At 44.7% G+C, this 17,771-nt stretch overlaps 1 protein-coding gene across 2 annotated transcripts in view; it reads left to right on the top strand.

The window, feature by feature from the left end:
• The window catches only part of LOC140208468 (NACHT, LRR and PYD domains-containing protein 3-like), a 135,108-nt gene that overhangs the window by 1,821 nt on the left and 115,516 nt on the right, over positions 1 to 17,771 (top strand). For both annotated transcript variants that reach the window (XM_072277147.1, XM_072277148.1), the window contains exon 2: positions 15,754 to 15,976. The gene's annotated coding sequence lies outside the window, so the exon portion shown is untranslated. The remainder of the gene's footprint in view (positions 1 to 15,753; positions 15,977 to 17,771) is intronic.

The following is a 17,771-nucleotide window of genomic DNA, read 5'->3' on the forward strand; positions in this document are numbered from 1 at the left end:
TTTGTGGATCTTGGGTAGGAGGTAGAAATGGGAAGTGTGGGGTGTGGGAACCATCACCAACTTTATCTGCTCAGGGGATCTCCCATCCACTGCTACCAACCTTATAGTTCCCAGACTCTGCACTTCCTGTTTCTACCTCCTACCCAAGATCCACAAACCTGCCTGTTCTTTTTTAAAGAAAGGGGCTTCCCACCTCCACCATCAACTCTACTCTCAAATGCTTCTCTCCCATTTCACGCACATCTGCTCTCACCCCATCCTCCCACCACACCACTAGGAGTATGGTTCCCCTTGTCCACACCTACCACCCCACCAGCCTCTGGGTCTAACACTTGATTCTCCTTAACTTCCGCCATCTCCAATGGGATCCCAACACTAAGCACATCTTTCCCTCCCCCCCCCCCCCGCTCTCCACAGGGATTGCTCCCTATGCGACTCCCTTGTCCATTCGTCCCCCATTCCTCCCCACCGATCTCCCTCCCGGCACTTATCCTTGTAAGCGGAACAAGTGCTACACATGCCCTTACACTTCCTCCCTCACTACCATTCAGGGCCCCAGACAGTCCTTCCAGGTGAGGTGACACTTCACCTGTGAGTCGGCTGGGGTGATATACTGCATCCGGTGCTCCCGATGTGGCCTTCTATATATTGGTGAGACCCGATGCAGACCGGGAGACCATTTCTCTGAACACCTACGCTCTGTCCGCCAGAGAAAGCAGGATCTCCCAGTGGCCACACATTTTAATTCCATGTCCCATACCCATTCTGACATGTCTATCCACGGCCTCCTCTACTGGCAAGATGAAGCCACTCTCAGGTTGGAGGAACAACACCTTGTATTCCGTCTGGGTAGCTTCCAACCTGATGGCATGAACATTGACTTCTCTAACTTCCGCTAATGCCCTACATCCCCTTCATACCCCATCTGTTATTTATTTACTTTCCAGCTCTTAGCTCCATCCCTTCCCCTCCTGTCTTCTCCTATCATTTCCAATATCCCCCTCCCCCTCCCACTTTCAAATCTCTTACTATCTCTTCTTTCAGTTAGTCCTGACCAAGGGTCTCAGCCCAAAACGGACTGTACCTCTTCCTATAAATGCTGCCTGGCCTGCTGCGTTCACCAGCAAATTTTATGTGTGTTGCCGGCCACTTATTCATTTATTTACCAGCTATCTGCGCTCCTGAAAGATGTATTCCCTAAACTTAACTCTCCCTGCGGAAGATCCCAATCAGCAACCCAGGCGGTCAATTTGCACACACTTAAAATTGTGAATGCCCCTCAGGATAGAGGGATGCATATTTAAAACCAAGATGCAGCAAAATTTCTTTAGCCAGAGTGTGGCAAATTTGTGAAATTAGCAGAGGCAGCTGCAGAGGCCCAGCTGGGGGTATTTAAGACCAACAGTAGATGGGAAATTGAGAAGATAGGTGAGAGGTGGGGATGGGGCAAAAGCTGGGGAGTGAAAGTGGATCCAGGTGAGGGGCAGGTGGGAAGGTGGAAGTAGTGTTAGGGGTGGGAGAAGAGTCATGGTGGAAACACGGGTGAGGTTAGACAGTGCAATGAAGATTCACCAGACTGATCCCCGTAGTGGTGGGGTCATCATATGAAGAAAGATCAAATGCGATAACCCTTTCATTTAGAGAATCGAGGACTGAGAGGTGAGCACATTGAAATGCACAACATCTGGAACCAGGGATCCCAGTCTCTGTAAAAGGAGGTGCACTGTCCAGGACTGAGATGAATTAAATGAAATTGAATTGAATTTATTTCTTATGTCCTTCATATACGTGAGGAGTAAAAATCTTTATGTTACATCTCCATCTAAATGTGCAATGTGCAATCATAGTTATTTAAAGTAATTTATAAAAATAGAACAGTCAATGTAATATAGAGTACACTCGAGTCAGCGTGAGTTAATCAGTCTGATGGCCTGGTGGAAGAAGCTGTCCAGGAGCCTGTTGGTCCTGGCTTTTATGCTGCAGTACCATTTCCCGGATGGTAGCAGCTGGAACAGACTGTGGTTGGGATGGCTTGGTTCCACAATGATTCTTCAGGCCCTTTTTACACACCTATCCTTGTAAATGTCCTGAACAGTGGAAAGTTCACAACTACAGATGCGCAGGGCTGTCCGCACCACTGTCTGCAGGTTCCTGCGATTAAGGAAAGTACAGCTCCCACACCAGGCAGTGATGCAGCCAGTCAGGATGCTCTCAATTGTGCCCTTGTAGACGGTTCTTAGGACTTGGGGGCCCATATCAGACTTCTTCAACCGTCTGAGGTGAAAGAGGCACTGTCGTGCTTTTTTCACCACACAGCCGGTAAGTATGGAACTGTGATATCCTCAGTGATGTGGATGCCGAGGAACTTAAAGCTGTTCACTTTCTCAACCCGAGATCCAATGATGTCAATAGGAGTTGGCCCGTCTCCATTTCTCCTGTAGTCCACAACCAGCTCCTTTGTTTTGGCAACATTGAGGGAAAGGTTGTTTTCTTGACTTCTTCCCTGTAGGACACCTCGTTATTGATTGAGATTAGGCCAATCAATGTAGCGTTGTCGGCAAGTTTAATTAGCAGATTGGAGCTGTGGGTGGTGATACAGTCATGAGTATACAGGAAGTAAAGGAGAAGACACAATATGCAGCCCTGAGGTGCACCTGTGTTGGCAATCAGAGGGTTGGAGGTGAGGGAGCCCACTTTTACAACCTGCTGGCAATCTGACAGGAAGTCCAGGATCCAGCTGCCCAAGACGGGGTCAAGGTGAGGGCTCTGAGATTCTTATTGAGCCTGGATGGAGCTATAGTGTTGAATGCTGAACTCTAGTCCAAGAACAGCATTCTCACATAAGCCTCCTTCTTCTCCAGATGTGTAAGGACGATATGTAGAGCTGTGGCTATTGCACCATTTGTCGATCGATTGTTTCAGACTAAACACATTGATGAAGGGAGAGCCATACAGTGTATATGGATTGTTTAAGAGCCGTGATGTAATGTTGCAGCTATATAGGACCCTAGTCAGAGCCCAATTGGAGTCCTGTGCTCAATTCTGGTCACCTCACTACAGGAAGGATGTGGAAACCATAAAAAGGGTGCAGAGGAGATTTACAAGGATATTGTCTGGATTGGGGAGCATGCCTTATGAGGATAGCTTGATGAATTCGGCCTTTTCTCCTTGGAGCGACGGAGGATGAGAGGTGACCTGATGGAGGTCAGGGACAGGAAAGTGCCGGGTTTTAGATGTTTCAGAAAGGACAGGGAGGGAGGCAAAAGAGCTGGGGGCGTGGCACTGTTGATCAGAGATAGTGTCACGGCTGCAGAAAAGGTGGACGTCGTGGAAGGTTTCTCTACTGAGTCTCTGTGGGTGGAGGTTAGGAACAGGAAGGGGTCAATAACTTGGTGTTTTTTATAGGCTGCCCAATAGTAACAGGGATACCAAAGTGCAGATAGGGAAACAGATCCTGGAAAGGTGTAATTATAAGAGTTTTCATGATGGGAGATTTTAATTTCCCAAATGTCGGTTGGCATCTCCCTGGAGCAATGGATTTAGGTGGGGTGGAGTTTGTTCGGCGTGTTTAGGAAGGTTTCTTAACACAATATGTAGATAAGCCTAGAAAAGGAGAGACTGTATTTGATTTGGTATTGGGAAATTAATCTGGTTAGGTATCAGATCTCTCAGGGCACTTTGTAGATAGTGATCATAATTCTATCTCCTTTACAATAGCATTGAAGAGAGATAGGAACAGAGAAGTTAGAAGAGTGTTTAATTGAAGTCAGGGGAATTATGAGGCTGTCAGGCAGGAAATTGGAAGCTTAAATTGGAAACAGATGTTCTCAGGGAAAAGTACGGAAGAAATGTGGCAAATGTTCAGGGGATATCTGTGTGGAGTTCTGCATAGGTATGTTCCAATGAGACAGGGAAGTTATGGTAAGGTACAGGAACTGTGGTGTACAAAGGCTGTAATAAATCTAGTCAAGAGGAAAAGAAAAGATTACAAAAGGTTCAGAGAGCTAGGTAATGTTAGAGATCTAGAAGATTATAAGGCTACCAGGAAGGAGATTAAAAAGGAAATTAGGAGAGCCAGAGGGGCCCATGAGAAGGCCTTGGTGGGCAGGATTAAGGAAAACTCCAAGGTATTCTACAAGGATGTGAAGAGCAAGAGGATAAGATGTGTAAGAATAGGACCTATCAAGTGTGACAGTGGGGAAGTGTGTATGGAACTGGAGGAAACAGCAGAGGTACTTAGTGAATACTTTACTTCAGTATACACTATGGAAAAAGATCTTGGTGATAGTAGTGATGACTTGCAGCAGACTGACAAGCTTGAGCATGTAGATATTAAGGGAGAGGATGCGCTGTAGCTTTTGGAAAGCATTAAGTTGGGTGAGTCACCGGGACCGGATGAGATGCACCACAGGCTACTGTGGGAGGCGAGGGAGGAGATTGCTGATCCTCTGGCGATAATCTTTGAATCATCAATGGGGACGAGAGAGGTTCTAGAGGATTGGAGGGTTGTGGATGTTTTTCCTTCATTCAAGAAAGGGAGTAGAGTTAGCCCAGGAAATTATAGACCAGTGAGTTGATGGAGAAGATCCTGAGAGGCAGGATTTATGAACATTTCAAGAGGTATAATATGATTAGGAATTGTCAGCATGGCTTTGTCAAGGGCATGTTGTGCCTTACGAGCCTGATTGAATTTCTTGAGGATCTGACTAAACACATTGGTGAAGGAAGAGCAGTAGATGTAGTGTATATGGATTTCAGTAAGGCATTTGAGAAGGTACCCCATCGCAGGCTTATGGGAAAGTAGGAGGCATGGGATCCAAGGGGACCTTGCTTTGTGGATCCAGAACTGGCTTGCCCACAGAAGGCAAAGAGTGGTTGTAAATGCATCATATTCTGCATAGAGTCCGGTGACCAGTGGTGTGCCTCAGGGATCTGTTCTGGGACCCGTGGTCTTTGTGATTTCAATAAATGGCTTGGATGAGGAAGTGGAGGGATGGGTGAGTAAATTTGCTGATGACACAAAGGTTGGGGGTGTTGTGGATGGTGTGGAGGGCTGTCAGAGGTTACAGTGGGACATTGCAGCTATATAGGACCCTGGTCAACCCCACTTGGAGTGCTGTGCTCAGTTCTGGTCACCTCACTACAGGAAGGATGTGGAAACCAATGAAAAGGTGCAGAGGAGATGTACAAGGATGTTGCCTGCATTGGGGAGCATGCCTATGAGAATAGGTTGAGTAAACTCGGCCTATTCTCCCTGGAGCGACGGAGGATGAGAGGTGACCTGATAGAGGTGTACAAGATGATGAGAGGCATTGATCATGTGTATAGTCAGAGGCTTTTTGACAGGGCTGAAATGGTTGGCACAAGAGGACACAGGTTTAAGGTGCTGGAGAGTTCGTACAGAAGAGATGTCAGAGTTAAGTATTTTACTCAGAGTGGTGAGTGTGTGGAATGGGCTGCCGGCAACGGTAGGGTCTTTTAAGAGACTTTTGGATAGGTACATGGAGCTTAGAAAAATGGAGGGCTATGGGTAAGCCTAGTGATTTCTAAGGTAATGACATGTTTGGCACAGCTTTGTGGGCCGAAAGGCCTGTATTGTGCTGTAGGTTTTCTGTGTTTCTAGTCGGCGAACCGTAGGGGGTGCATTTTGGGTGGTATCAAGCTGCTGATCCAGCATTAAGCACAACCCCATACACCTGCCCTCTTGCCATATCCTTTGCCCTGATAAATCAGTAAACTCTGACATTCCGCCTTAAATATATGCATGAATTTGGCCTCCAGTGCAGCCTGTAGCCAAGCATTCCACAGATCTACTACAGTCTGGCTAAAAATTCTTCTTAACACTGCTCTAAAGGGTACCTTCCTCAATTTTGAGGCTGTGCCCTCTAGTGTTGGATACCCCCACCAAAGGAAAGATACTCGACTTCCACCCTAGCCAGTCCTTTCAACATTCGGTAGGTTTCAATGAGATCCTCCCCCACCCCACCCCTGCATCCTTCTAAATGCCGGTGAATATTGGCTCAAAGCCGCCAAACACTCCTCAGATGTTAACCCCTTCATTCCTGGAATCATCCTCGTTAATCTCCTCTGTACTCTGCACAATGAATACACATCCTTTCGGAGATATTGAGCCCAAAACCATTGACAATATTCAAAGTGTGGCCTGACTAGTGTCTTATAAAGGCTCGGCATTATCTCAAACAACATTATCTCCTTGTTTTTTATATTTTATTCCCCATCAAATAAAGGACATTTCATTTGCCGCCTTTACCGCAGATTCAAACTGTAAATTAACTTCCTCGGAGTCTTACATGAGGACTCCAAAGTCCCTCTGCAGCTCTGACATTTGAACCTTCTCCCCATTTAGATGATAGTGTGTACTATCATTCTTTGTACTAAAATGCATCATCATACTTTTCCCAACATTGTATTCAATCTGACACTTTTTTGCCCATTCTTCCAATTTGTCTAAGTCCAGCTGCAGTCGCATTGTTTCCTCAGCACTACCTACCCCTCCACCTACCTTTGTATCATCTGCAACCTTTGCCACAGAGCCATCAATTCTATTATCTAAATCATTGACAAACAATGTGAAAAGCAGCAGACCGAATACTGACCCCTGTGGTACACCACTAGGCAGCCAACCAGAAAAGGCCTCCTTTATTCCCACTCGATGCCTCCTGCCTGCCAGCCATTCTGCTATCCATGCCAGTGTCTTTCCTGTAATGCCATAGGATTTTACCTTGTTAAGCAGCCTCATGTATGGCACCTCATCAAACGCATTCTGAAAATCCAAGTAAATGACATTATTCTGCTGTTGAAGAAAGGCTGAAAAAAAACCCAGAAGACTATAGACCAGTGCTTCTGACATCAGTAGTGTGGAAGTTATTAGAAGCACTGCATATATAAGTATTTGAAAAGACAGGACTGATGTTGTTTACATACACTTCTGCTAGCATTTAACAATCCCGTGTAGGAGGTTGGTCAAGAAAATTCATTTGCATCACGTTCAACGCAAGGAAGTAAATTGGAGTAGACAATGGTGTTTTGGGAGAAGGTAGACAGTGATGGTAGATGATTATCTCCATTAATCGGGGCTTATGACCAGTGGGGAGCCACAGGAATGGTAGTTGGGTCTGTTGCTGTTTGCCATCTACATCAATGATTGGGATGATAATGTTTTTAACTTGATAAGCACATTTGCATATGACACCGAGATTGGGGATGTAGTTGACAGAGAGGCAAGTTTTCACAGGTTACAGTGGGATCTGGAACAGCTGGAAATACTGCGCTGACAATGGCAGACGGGATTTAATGCAGGCAAGTGTGAAGTGTTGCACTATGGTAGGTCTTACACAGTAAACAGTAGAGCACTAAAAATTGTGGTGGAACAAAAGGATCTGGGAATACAGGTCCATAATTCATTGAAAGTAGCACCACAGGTAGATCGGGTCGTAAATAAAAGCTTTTGCCAAAGTGACCTTCATAAATTAAATTATCGACTGCAGGAGACAGGATGTTATTTTGAAGTTGTATAAGACATCGATGAGGCTGAATTTAGAGTATTGTGTGTAGTTTTGGTCACCTACCTACGGGAAAGATGCAAGTAAGTTTGAAAGAATACTGGGAAAAATTTCAAGGATGTTTCCGGAGGACCTGAGTGATAAGGAAAGGTTGAGTAGTTTCAGACTTTAATCCTTGAAACGCTAAAAATTGAGAGGGGATTCGATAGAGCAGTACAACATGATGATGCGTATAGATAGGTAAATGCAAGCAGGCCTTTTCCACTGAAGTCGGGTGGAACGACAACCAGAGATCATGCATTATGGCTGAAAGGTGAAAAGTTTCAGGGGGACATGAGTGAAGACGTCTTCAATCAGAGAGCGGAGAGACAGTGGAATGAGCTGCCAATAGAAGTGGTACATGGGAGCACGATTTCGCCTTTGAAAATATGGATGGGGGAATATGGCTACTGTGCAGGTGGGCGGGAACGGGCGGTTTAAATGACTCGGACAAAGCGTCTGTACTGTGTTCTGTTTCAATATGACTCTCTTAACTATGACTCTGTGACTCCTTGATCACAGACAAAGATTTGATTGAGTAAAGATCCGAAATTCATATCAGACTTGAATGATTCACACCTTAATTCCCCAAGAATATTCAACAGTGTGGATGTGTTTTGATGCGGTTTCAAACTGCCCACACACTCCCAGTCGTGGATCTTTCGTAACCAGGGAAAGACAAAATGCTGGAGTAACTCAGCAGGTCTGGGCAATATGTATGCAACTGAATACAACGGGAATGTTTCAGGCCGAAACTCTTCAGTGGAACTGGAAAGGAAGGGGGAAGAGGCAATATCACTGATTGATTTGGAAAATGTGGGTTGCTTTTCTGTGAGACTCGGAGCTCAGGGTCTGTGTTTAACCAGCTGACTGCATGTTCTTTAGAGCAGAGAGTGGCCTTTCTGCTGAAACCAATTCCAACCGGTTTGACATTTCACTCTCAATCACGTAAACAAACTCACTTTAGTATTCTGGTGTATAATACACTTAAAGTAGTGCCACAGGTAGATTGGGTCATAAAAAAGAGCCTTTTCCAGATTGCCTGCGTAAATTAATGTACTGAATCCTGGAGATGGGGTGTTATTTTGAGGTTGGTGACATTGGTGCGTTCGAATTTGGAGTGTTTACTGCAGTTTTGGTCATCTACCTATAGAAGAGAAATAAATAAGGTTGAAAGAGTACTGGGAAAAGGTGTGGGTTGTTTTTCTGTGATATAACAACCTTAGGGTCTGGTGCAAGCAGCTCTCTGGCCCCGCACATTCCACAGAACTGGAGGCAGTTTTTCCTCAAGCAGAACTTTCGGCCGTTCTGCTAAAACCATATCCAACTGGTTTGTCGTTTCACTTTCATTCAGGTGTGAAAACATTCACATTATTAGTCTGCTTCACTGCAGGGAAGGTCAGTGAATGTGAAAACTGATATAAAGAACACTACTGGTAGTCTCGAAACCACAACGTTACCAATTACAGTCGATGCCCTGCTTGCTGCGAGTTTCCGGAATTTTATAGTTTTTTCCTTCAGACTCACATTGTCTATAGTTGTTTCTAAAACATTTTTTTCATGATTCCTTAAAAAAATCAGTTTGTGACAGTCACCAGACCAAAAGACACAGGAGCAGAATTCAGCCTGTCGATTCTGCTCCACCATTCCTTCATGGCTGATCTCTGCTCCCACTCAACCCCATATCCTTTAATGCCCTGACTGATCAGGAGACAATCAACTTCCACCTTGAATATACACACAGACTTGTCTGCCAGTAGAGTCTGTGGCAGAACATTCCACAGATTCACTACTCTCTGGCTGAAACAAATCCTTCTTTCATCTTTTCTAAACGGTCGCCCCTCAGTTTGGAGGCTGCGCCCTCTAGATTTTGGATACCCCCACCACAGGAACCATCCTCTCCCACATCCACCCTAGCCAGTCCTTGTAGCAGTTGGTAAGTTTCAATGAGATTCCCCAGCATTTCTCTAAATTCCAGTGAGTACAGGCCCAAAGCTGCCAAATGCTGTTCATACGTTAACCCTTCATTGCTGGAATCAATCATCCTCATGAACCTCCTGTGGTCACTCAACAAAGACAACACGTGCTCTCTGAGATATTGGGCCCAGAACTGTTGGCGACACTTGAAATATGGGCTGACCAGTGTCTCACAGAGACTCAGAATTTTCTCCTTCTTTTATATTCTATTCCCCTTGAAATAAATGACAACATTGCATTTGCCTTCTTTACCACAGACTCAACCTGTAAATTAACCTTGAGTCTTGCCTGAGTTCTCCTGATTCCCTCTGCAACTCTGATGTTTGAACCTTCTCCCCATTTAGCTGATAGTCTGCACTATTGTTCATTTTACCAAAATGCATTATCATACATTTCCCAACACTGTATTCAACCTGCCACTTTTTTGCCTGTTCTTTCAATTTGTCTGAGTTATTGCTTCATCAGCACTACCTATCCCTCCACCTATCTTCCTATCATCCACAAACTTTGCCACAAAGCCAACAATTCCATTATCTACATTATTGACAAACAATGTGAAAAGTAGCGGTCCAAATACAGAACTCTGACGAACATCACTAGTCACCGGCAGCCAACCAGAAAAGGCCCCTTTTATTCCCACTCATTGCCTTCTGCCTGTCAGCTATTCAGCTGATCATACCAGTCTCATTCCAGTAATGCCACAGGATTTTAGCTTGTTAATTAGCCTCATGTGTGGCACCTTATCAAACGCCTTCTGAAAATGCAGGTAAGTTACATTCACTGTCTCCCCGTTGTCCACCCTGCTTGTTACTTCCTTGAAGAACTCTAGCAGATTTGTCAGGCAAGATTTTCCTTTCCAGAAACCATGATGATTTTGACATATTTTATCACTAGTCTCGAAGTATCCTGAAACCTAATTCTTAATAATAGGCTCCAACACTTTCCCAACCACTAGCATTAGGCTAACTGGTCTATAATGTCCTTTCTTTTACCGTCCTCGCTCCTTAATGAGCAGAGTGACATTTGCAATCTTCCACTTCTCCGGGTCCTGCCAGAATCAAATGATTCCTGAAAGATCATGAGCAATGCATCCGTTATTTCTTCAGCAACCTCTCTCAGGACTCTGGGATGTGGCCCAGTTGACTTATCCACCTTTCGATCTTTGAGTTTGTATTGTACTTCTTTTCTTTGTAATAGCAATGACACTCATTCCTGCTCCCTGACACTCACAGACCTGTGGCACACTGCTAGTGTCTTCCACAGTGAAGACTGATGCAAAGTACCTGTTATGTTCATCTGCCATTTCCTTCTCCTCCATTACTCCATTGCATTTTAAGGACTCTTTACTCATTATCTCATGTTGTCATTATTTATTGCTATTTATTTTATATTTCCATTTGCACAATTTGGTATCTTCTGCACTCTGGTTGATCTTTCATTGATCCTGTTAGTTACTATTCTATAGATTTGCTGAGTATGCCCACAGGAAAATGATTTTCCATCATTTTCCAGTGTCCAATATCAACTCTCACCTCCCTTTTACTCTTTATATAACTGAATAATCTTCTGGTATCCTGCTTCATGTTATTGGCTAGTCTGCCTTCATGTTTCATCTTCTCCTTTCCTGCAGCTGCTTTGGTTCCCTTTTGTTGGAATTTAAAAGCTTCCCATTCACCAAACTTCCCACTCACGTATGAGAAAGGAGGGGTGAGGGTGATGGGTGGCAAGGGGAGTGGGGTGAGTTGGGAAGGGAGAGGGAGAGAGAGGGATGAAGCGAGCAGGGTTATGGAGAGTGGCGGTGGGGAGCCATGAATGAGTAGCGAGGCAGTGTGTCTGGTCAGAATTATTCATCCACAGTGGCAAGGACGTTAGTTATGGCTGATCACAAGTCACTGAAAAAAAATCTATGGTATTAATACGGTTCCCGGTCTCTGTGTCCCACACTGGGCATTGTACTGCACACGGTTCCCAGTCTGCAATCCCACAGCAGGGTTTTTACCAAGCACAATTCCCATTCTCTGTATCCCATTGTGCACCATTTGCTGTGTCCTTCTCCGACACCGGATGTTTTGCCACACATGATTCCCAATCAGGCTATCCCACGCCAGGGGTTGTACTGGGCACTGTTCCCGTCTCTGTGTCAAACTGTCAATCTATCAAGTCCCATTGACCATACCTCTGTACCTCACCCATCCATGTACTTATCCAAGTTCCTCAAACAGACATTCTTAAGACCTCAGACAAAGTCAGCAATCAAAAGGCTGTGACTAACATTCTAAGATGCTTGTATTTTAATGCAAGAAGTATGGAAGGCAAGGCAGATGAGCTCAGGGCATGGATCAACACATGGAATAATCATGTTATAGCTCTTAGTTAGACTTAGTTGCAGGAGGGGCAGGATTGCTTGCTCAATATTAAGGGGTTCGGTAGCTGTAGACAGGACAGAGCGGAAAGGATTAAAGGGGAGGGGTCGTGTTACTACTCAGGGAAAATGTCACCACTGTGCTCAGTCAGGACACACAGGAGAACTCGTCCAGTGAGGCTTTCATGGAGGAAATGAAGAATAAAAATGGTATTCCACTTCATTCAGGCCATAGTACAAAGCATCCGATAATCCCTGAGATTTAGAGGACAAACTTGTAGAATTTATCACAGACTGCTACAAGAAACATAATTTGCTATGGTAGGTGATTTAAACTTTTCACATATAGATTGGGACTCCAAAACTGTAAAATGTCTGGATATGATAGAGTTTGTCAGATGTGTTCAGGAAGGTTTCCTTAATCAGTAGGCCAAGTGGTTAAGGCATTGGACTAGCGACCTGAAGATCGCAAGTTCGAGCCCCAGCCGCAGCAACGTGTTGCGTCCTTGAGCAAGGCACTTAATCACACATTGCTCTGCGACAACACTGATGCCAAGCTGTATTGGTCCTAATGCCCTTCCCTTGGACAACCTTGGTGTCGTGGAGAGGGGAGACTTGCAGCATGGGCAACTGCTGGTCTTCCATACAACCTTGCCCAGGCCTGCGCCCTGGAGAGTGAAGACTTTCCAGGCGCAGATCCAAGGTCTCGCAAGACTAACGGATGCCGATAGGGGATAAGACAGGGGCGATGTAGTAAGTTTCTGTAGGGCAGTGCTTTGCATTGAGTGATCATAATACAATTAATTTCAAAGTAATTATGGATTCATGGGTGCAGATTCTGAACTAGAGATAGGGCAATTTTAATGGTGTCACAAACGATCTGGCAAGTGTGCATTTGGACAGATTGTTTTCTAGCAAGGGTGCACACGGTAAGTGAAATATTGAGAGTACAAAGCTTGTGTGTGTTTTTTTTGTCAGAATTAAAGGTAATTATAGCAGGCTTAGAGAACTTTGGTTCTCAAGAGTTATTGCGGCACTGGTTAAGAAACTAAAAAAGAAGGTGCATCTCAGATATGGGGACGGTGGAATAAATCAGGTACTTTTGGAGTGTAAGGAATGCAAGAGAGCATAAAGAAAGAACATGAGAGCTAAAGTAAGGAATGAGGTTGTCCTAGCAGGCAAAATGAAGGAGAATCCTAGGAGATCTACAGATATGATAAGGGCACAAGGATTGTAAGGAATGAAATTGGTCCTCCTGGAGATCAGGATAGTAATCTATGTGTGGCCACAAATGGAATATGGGAGATCATAGGAGGGGGGACACAAAATCTAAAAAAGTGAGGCAAAGCAGAACTGAAGCCAGAGATGCTATTTAGTGTACAGAGGAGGGGGTGATTGCAGTCACAAGGCAGGTTAAGATAGATAAATCTCCAGGGCCTGACAAGGTGTCCCCTTGGCTGATGCTTTGCAATCCCATGTAAACAACATCCACTGCCTTGCTGCCTTCAACTTTCCTGACATCCTTTTTGAAAAACTGTATAGGATTGATTGGACATGCTGGTTCTCATTAATCAGGCCATGTCTGTTGAAGTATGTATAAATCCAGTCTCTCAGAATACCATCCAATTACTTTCCCACTGCTGATGTCAGGCTCACCGGCCTATAATTTCCTTGGTTATTTTTAGAGACTTGATTGAACTGCCAAACAACATAGACTATTCTCCATTGCACCGGTTACTCACCTGTCGCTTAGGATGATGCCAATATCTCTGCTAGGACCCTGTAAATTTCTGCATTTGCCTCCATCAGGATCTGAGGGAACACCTTGTCAGGCCCTGTGGATTAATCCATCCTGATCTGGCTCAGGCAGAAAACGACTCTTCCTCTGTAATCAGTGAAAAGCCTCACCCTGGGAACAGATCCAGCAGAGAGGAAGGAACGAAAAAAAATGGAATAGCATTTTTACAGGAGGCAGGGCAGAAAGTTATTGTCAAGATAGCCGTGGTAAATTTATAAAAGAGTTTTCTTCCAGAGATCGAGCAATGAGAGAGAGGTTTCAGAAACGGACAATGTGAATCTAAAGATGGGATGAAGTTGGAAGCAACATTGAGGAAATTGATGACCTGATCATGGATATATAAAGCAGCACCAATGCAGTCGTCAATTGAATTGAAATGACTTTATTACTTACATCCTTCATATACATGAGGAGTAAAAATGTTTACATCGCGTCTCTGTCTAAATGTGCAATGAGCAATTTATAGTAATTTATAATAAATATGTACAATAATATAACATAGAAATACAGTTGTGTCCGCATGAATTAAGCAGCCTGATGGCCTGGTGGAAGAAGCTGTCCTGGAGCCTGTTGGTCCTGGCTTTTATGCTGCGGTACCGTTTCCCGGATGGTAGCAGCTGGAATAGTTTGTGGCTGGGGTGATTCGGGTCCCCAATGATCCTTCGGGCCCTTTTTACACACCTGCCTTTTTAAATGTCCTGAATAGTGGGAAGTTCCCATCTACAGATGCGCTGGGCTGTCCGCACCACTCTCTGCAGGTTCCTGTGATTAATGGAAGTACAGTTCCCATACCAGGCAGTGATGCAGCCAGTCAGGATGCTCTCAATTGTGTCCCTGTAGAAAGTTCCTAGGATTTGGGGGCCCATACCAAACTTCTTCAACCATCTGAGGTGAAAGAGGTGCTGTTGTGCCTTTCTCACCACACAGCCGGTGTATACAGATCACGTCAGATCCTCGGTGATGTTTATACCGAGGAACTTAAAGCAGTTCACCCTCTCAACCCCAGATCCACTGATGTCAATAGGGGTTAGCCTGTCTCCATTCCTCCTGTCGTCCACAATCAGCTCCTTTGTTTTTGTGACAATGTAATGAAAGAAACATTATCTGAAAGGGGTTGGAACATGGACTGTTCTACGTAGCCAACAAAAAGCATGGAGAGCTGAGGGCCATGCAGGTGCCAATGGCTAACCCTCAATTCTGGAAATAATGAGAGCAGCCAGAGGAGAACTTGTTAAGGGTGAGGACCAGTTCTGCCAGACGGAGGAGGCTGGTTGGTACTTTCGTGGAGAAAGAAGCAAATATCTTCTTGACAGGGGAATAGACGTGTATAGGTACTGGACATCCAGGGTGAAAATGTGATGGTCAGGGCTTGGGAATTGAAGTTGTTGAGAAAAAAGTATGTTTAAATCTCTCTCTGCCTTCCTTCCAGCTCAATATCATTGTTCCTACTGCAGGGCGACCAAAACCAAGCACAGTGCGGCAACACCAACCTCTTGTGTAACTGTGACGTAACCTCTCAACTCCGATACTCAGTGCCTTTTCCTATGAAGCCAAGTGCATTCTCTATCGAACTGTCTAAATGTTACTCTATTTTAGGGAACTGTGTACCTGACATTGGTACGATCGGTGCATCAGAAACCAAACAATGGGATAGAGTGAATACAGGTCAAATTCCTCTCCCACACTCCCCTCTCAGTTCAAATGCTCTCACACTCGGTATCCCCCCTCTATCCAACTTCTCCCTCTCCCCCGCCCCTCTCTCCCCCCCTCCCCCAGATTGACTTATTTAATTAACTTGTGTATATATATATTCAGATATATGTACAGAAGATGGGTGTTTCAGGTAAAATAACGGAAACTCTCAAAAACTGATAGCAATTTTATCAAGTAGACATTCAGACTGCAGACACTGCTGAACTTTCTTTTCTATACCATTGTGTTTTTATTGTTTTTCCCCATGTAACAGAAGTATTTAAATACTGTATTAAATTAGCTTTGTTCACAGTTGAATGTGAGTGCAAAATATCAAACCGATTTGTTTGTTTTCCGCACAGAAGCCGCTCCCTGCTCTGAGGAATGTGTGCGAGTTGGAATCTGCCTTGCAAACAGGCAGCAGCTTGTACACAGAAAATCGCGTTGTGAGTCTCACTGAACAGCAACACCGGCCCCTCCCCCATAGCTACTGAATGACCCTGGCCTGATGGTCTGGGATGAAGTTAGAAGAAAATGACATGAAAACATACCCACACTGAGACTGAGCATTCTTGGTGAATTAAGGTGAGAATAATTCAGCTTCTGATATTTATTTCCGATCTTTATTTCCAGTCAACATGTTACCTATGTTTTGGATCAGTGACCAAGAAGATATTCGCAAACAAGAGAAAATGCTGCAGATGCTGGAAATCGGAGAAACACACACAAAATGCTGGAGAAACTCAGCAGGCCAGGCAGTGTCTATGGAGAAGAGTGAACAGTGGACATTTCAGGCTGAAACCCTTCGGCCAGGACTCCTTTCCTAGATGCTGCCTGGCCTGCTGAGTTCCTCCAGCATTTTGTGTGTATTGCAAGAAGTTAATCGCTCTATTTTGTCTCTTCTGTTGGTTGTGGTATTTGTGTTCTTGCATTTTCCTGTCTGCACGGTTGAGATTTTCCACAATTTATGTCAATGTTAAAAACTTCTTGAATCAGGGGTTACGATTTCAAAGCAAGTGTGCGAAAAGCCGTTTAGCCAACATGGCTTCTGTTTCCAAAACTTGTCATTTCAGATGAATGCATGTTGTTTTTCTCATTGTGACTGTGTTTATTGTGGGTATTTCGAACTGATGTCCTCAGCTTCCTTTAGAAGCAAAGACATTGATTCTGTTCAAGGTCTCGACACAGCAGACAGTGGGGGGTGGGGGTGGGTGGAGTTGTGATCAGTTAGAGAAAGCTGCAGGCGGGCATTGTGGAATGAAAGCCATGATTTCACTGCGTGGGGCAGGAGGTTCGATGGGCTGAGTGGCCAATTTCTGCCTGGTATGTTCACAAGAAAAGCTCTGACTACAGAGTTACTGTAAACTAATTTAATGAGTACGGACCAAGGCAAATAACCTGTTGCTGAACAAAAAACAAGGGAAGAGATTGCTGAGCCTCTGGCTAGGATCTTTATATCCTTGTTGTCCACAGGAATGGTACCGGAGGATTGGAGGGAGGTGAATGTTGTCCCCTTGTTCAAAAAAGGTAGTAGGGATAGTCCAGGTAATTATAGACCAGTGAGCCTTACGTCTGTGGTGGGAAAGCTGTCGGAAAAAATTCTTAGAGATAGGACCTATGGGCATTTAGAGAATCATGGTCTGATCAGGGACAGTCAGCATGGCTTTGTGAAGGGCAGATTATGTCTAACAAGCCTGATAGTTCTTTGAGGAGGTAACCAAGCATGTAGATGAGGGTAGTGCAGTGGATGTGATCTATATGGATTTTAGTAAGGCATTTGACAAGGTTCCACACGGTAGGCTTATTCAGAAAGTCAGAAGGCATGGGATCCAGGGAAGTTTGGCCAGGTGGATTCAGAATTGGCTTGCCTGCAGAAGGCAGAGGGTCATGGTGGAGGGAGTACATTCAGATTGAGGGATTGTGACTAGTGGTGTCCCACAAGGATCTGTTCTGGGACCTCTTCTTTTCCTGATTTTTATTAACGACCTGGATGTGGGGGTAGAAGGGTGGGTTGGTAAGTTTGCAGATGACACAAAGGTTGGTGGTGTTGTAGATAGTGTAGAGGATTGTCAAAGATTGCAGAGAGACATTGATAGGATGCAGAAGTGGGCTGAGAAGTGGCAGATGGAGTTCAACCCGAAGAAATGAGAGGTGGTACACTTTGGAAGGACAAACTCCAAGGCAGAGTACAAAGTAAATGGCAGGATACTTGGTAGTGTGGAGGAGCAGAGGGATCTCGGGGTACATGTCCACAGATCCCTGAAAGTTGCTTCACAGGTGGATAGAGTAGTTAAGAAAGCTTATGGGGTGTTAGCTTTCATAAGTCGAGGGATAGAGTTTAAGAGTCGTGATGTAATGATGCAGCTCTATAAAACTCTGG

This window comes from Mobula birostris, chromosome 13 (genome assembly GCF_030028105.1).
Source record: "Mobula birostris isolate sMobBir1 chromosome 13, sMobBir1.hap1, whole genome shotgun sequence".
In the NCBI taxonomy this organism is placed as follows: domain Eukaryota; kingdom Metazoa; phylum Chordata; class Chondrichthyes; order Myliobatiformes; family Myliobatidae; genus Mobula; species Mobula birostris.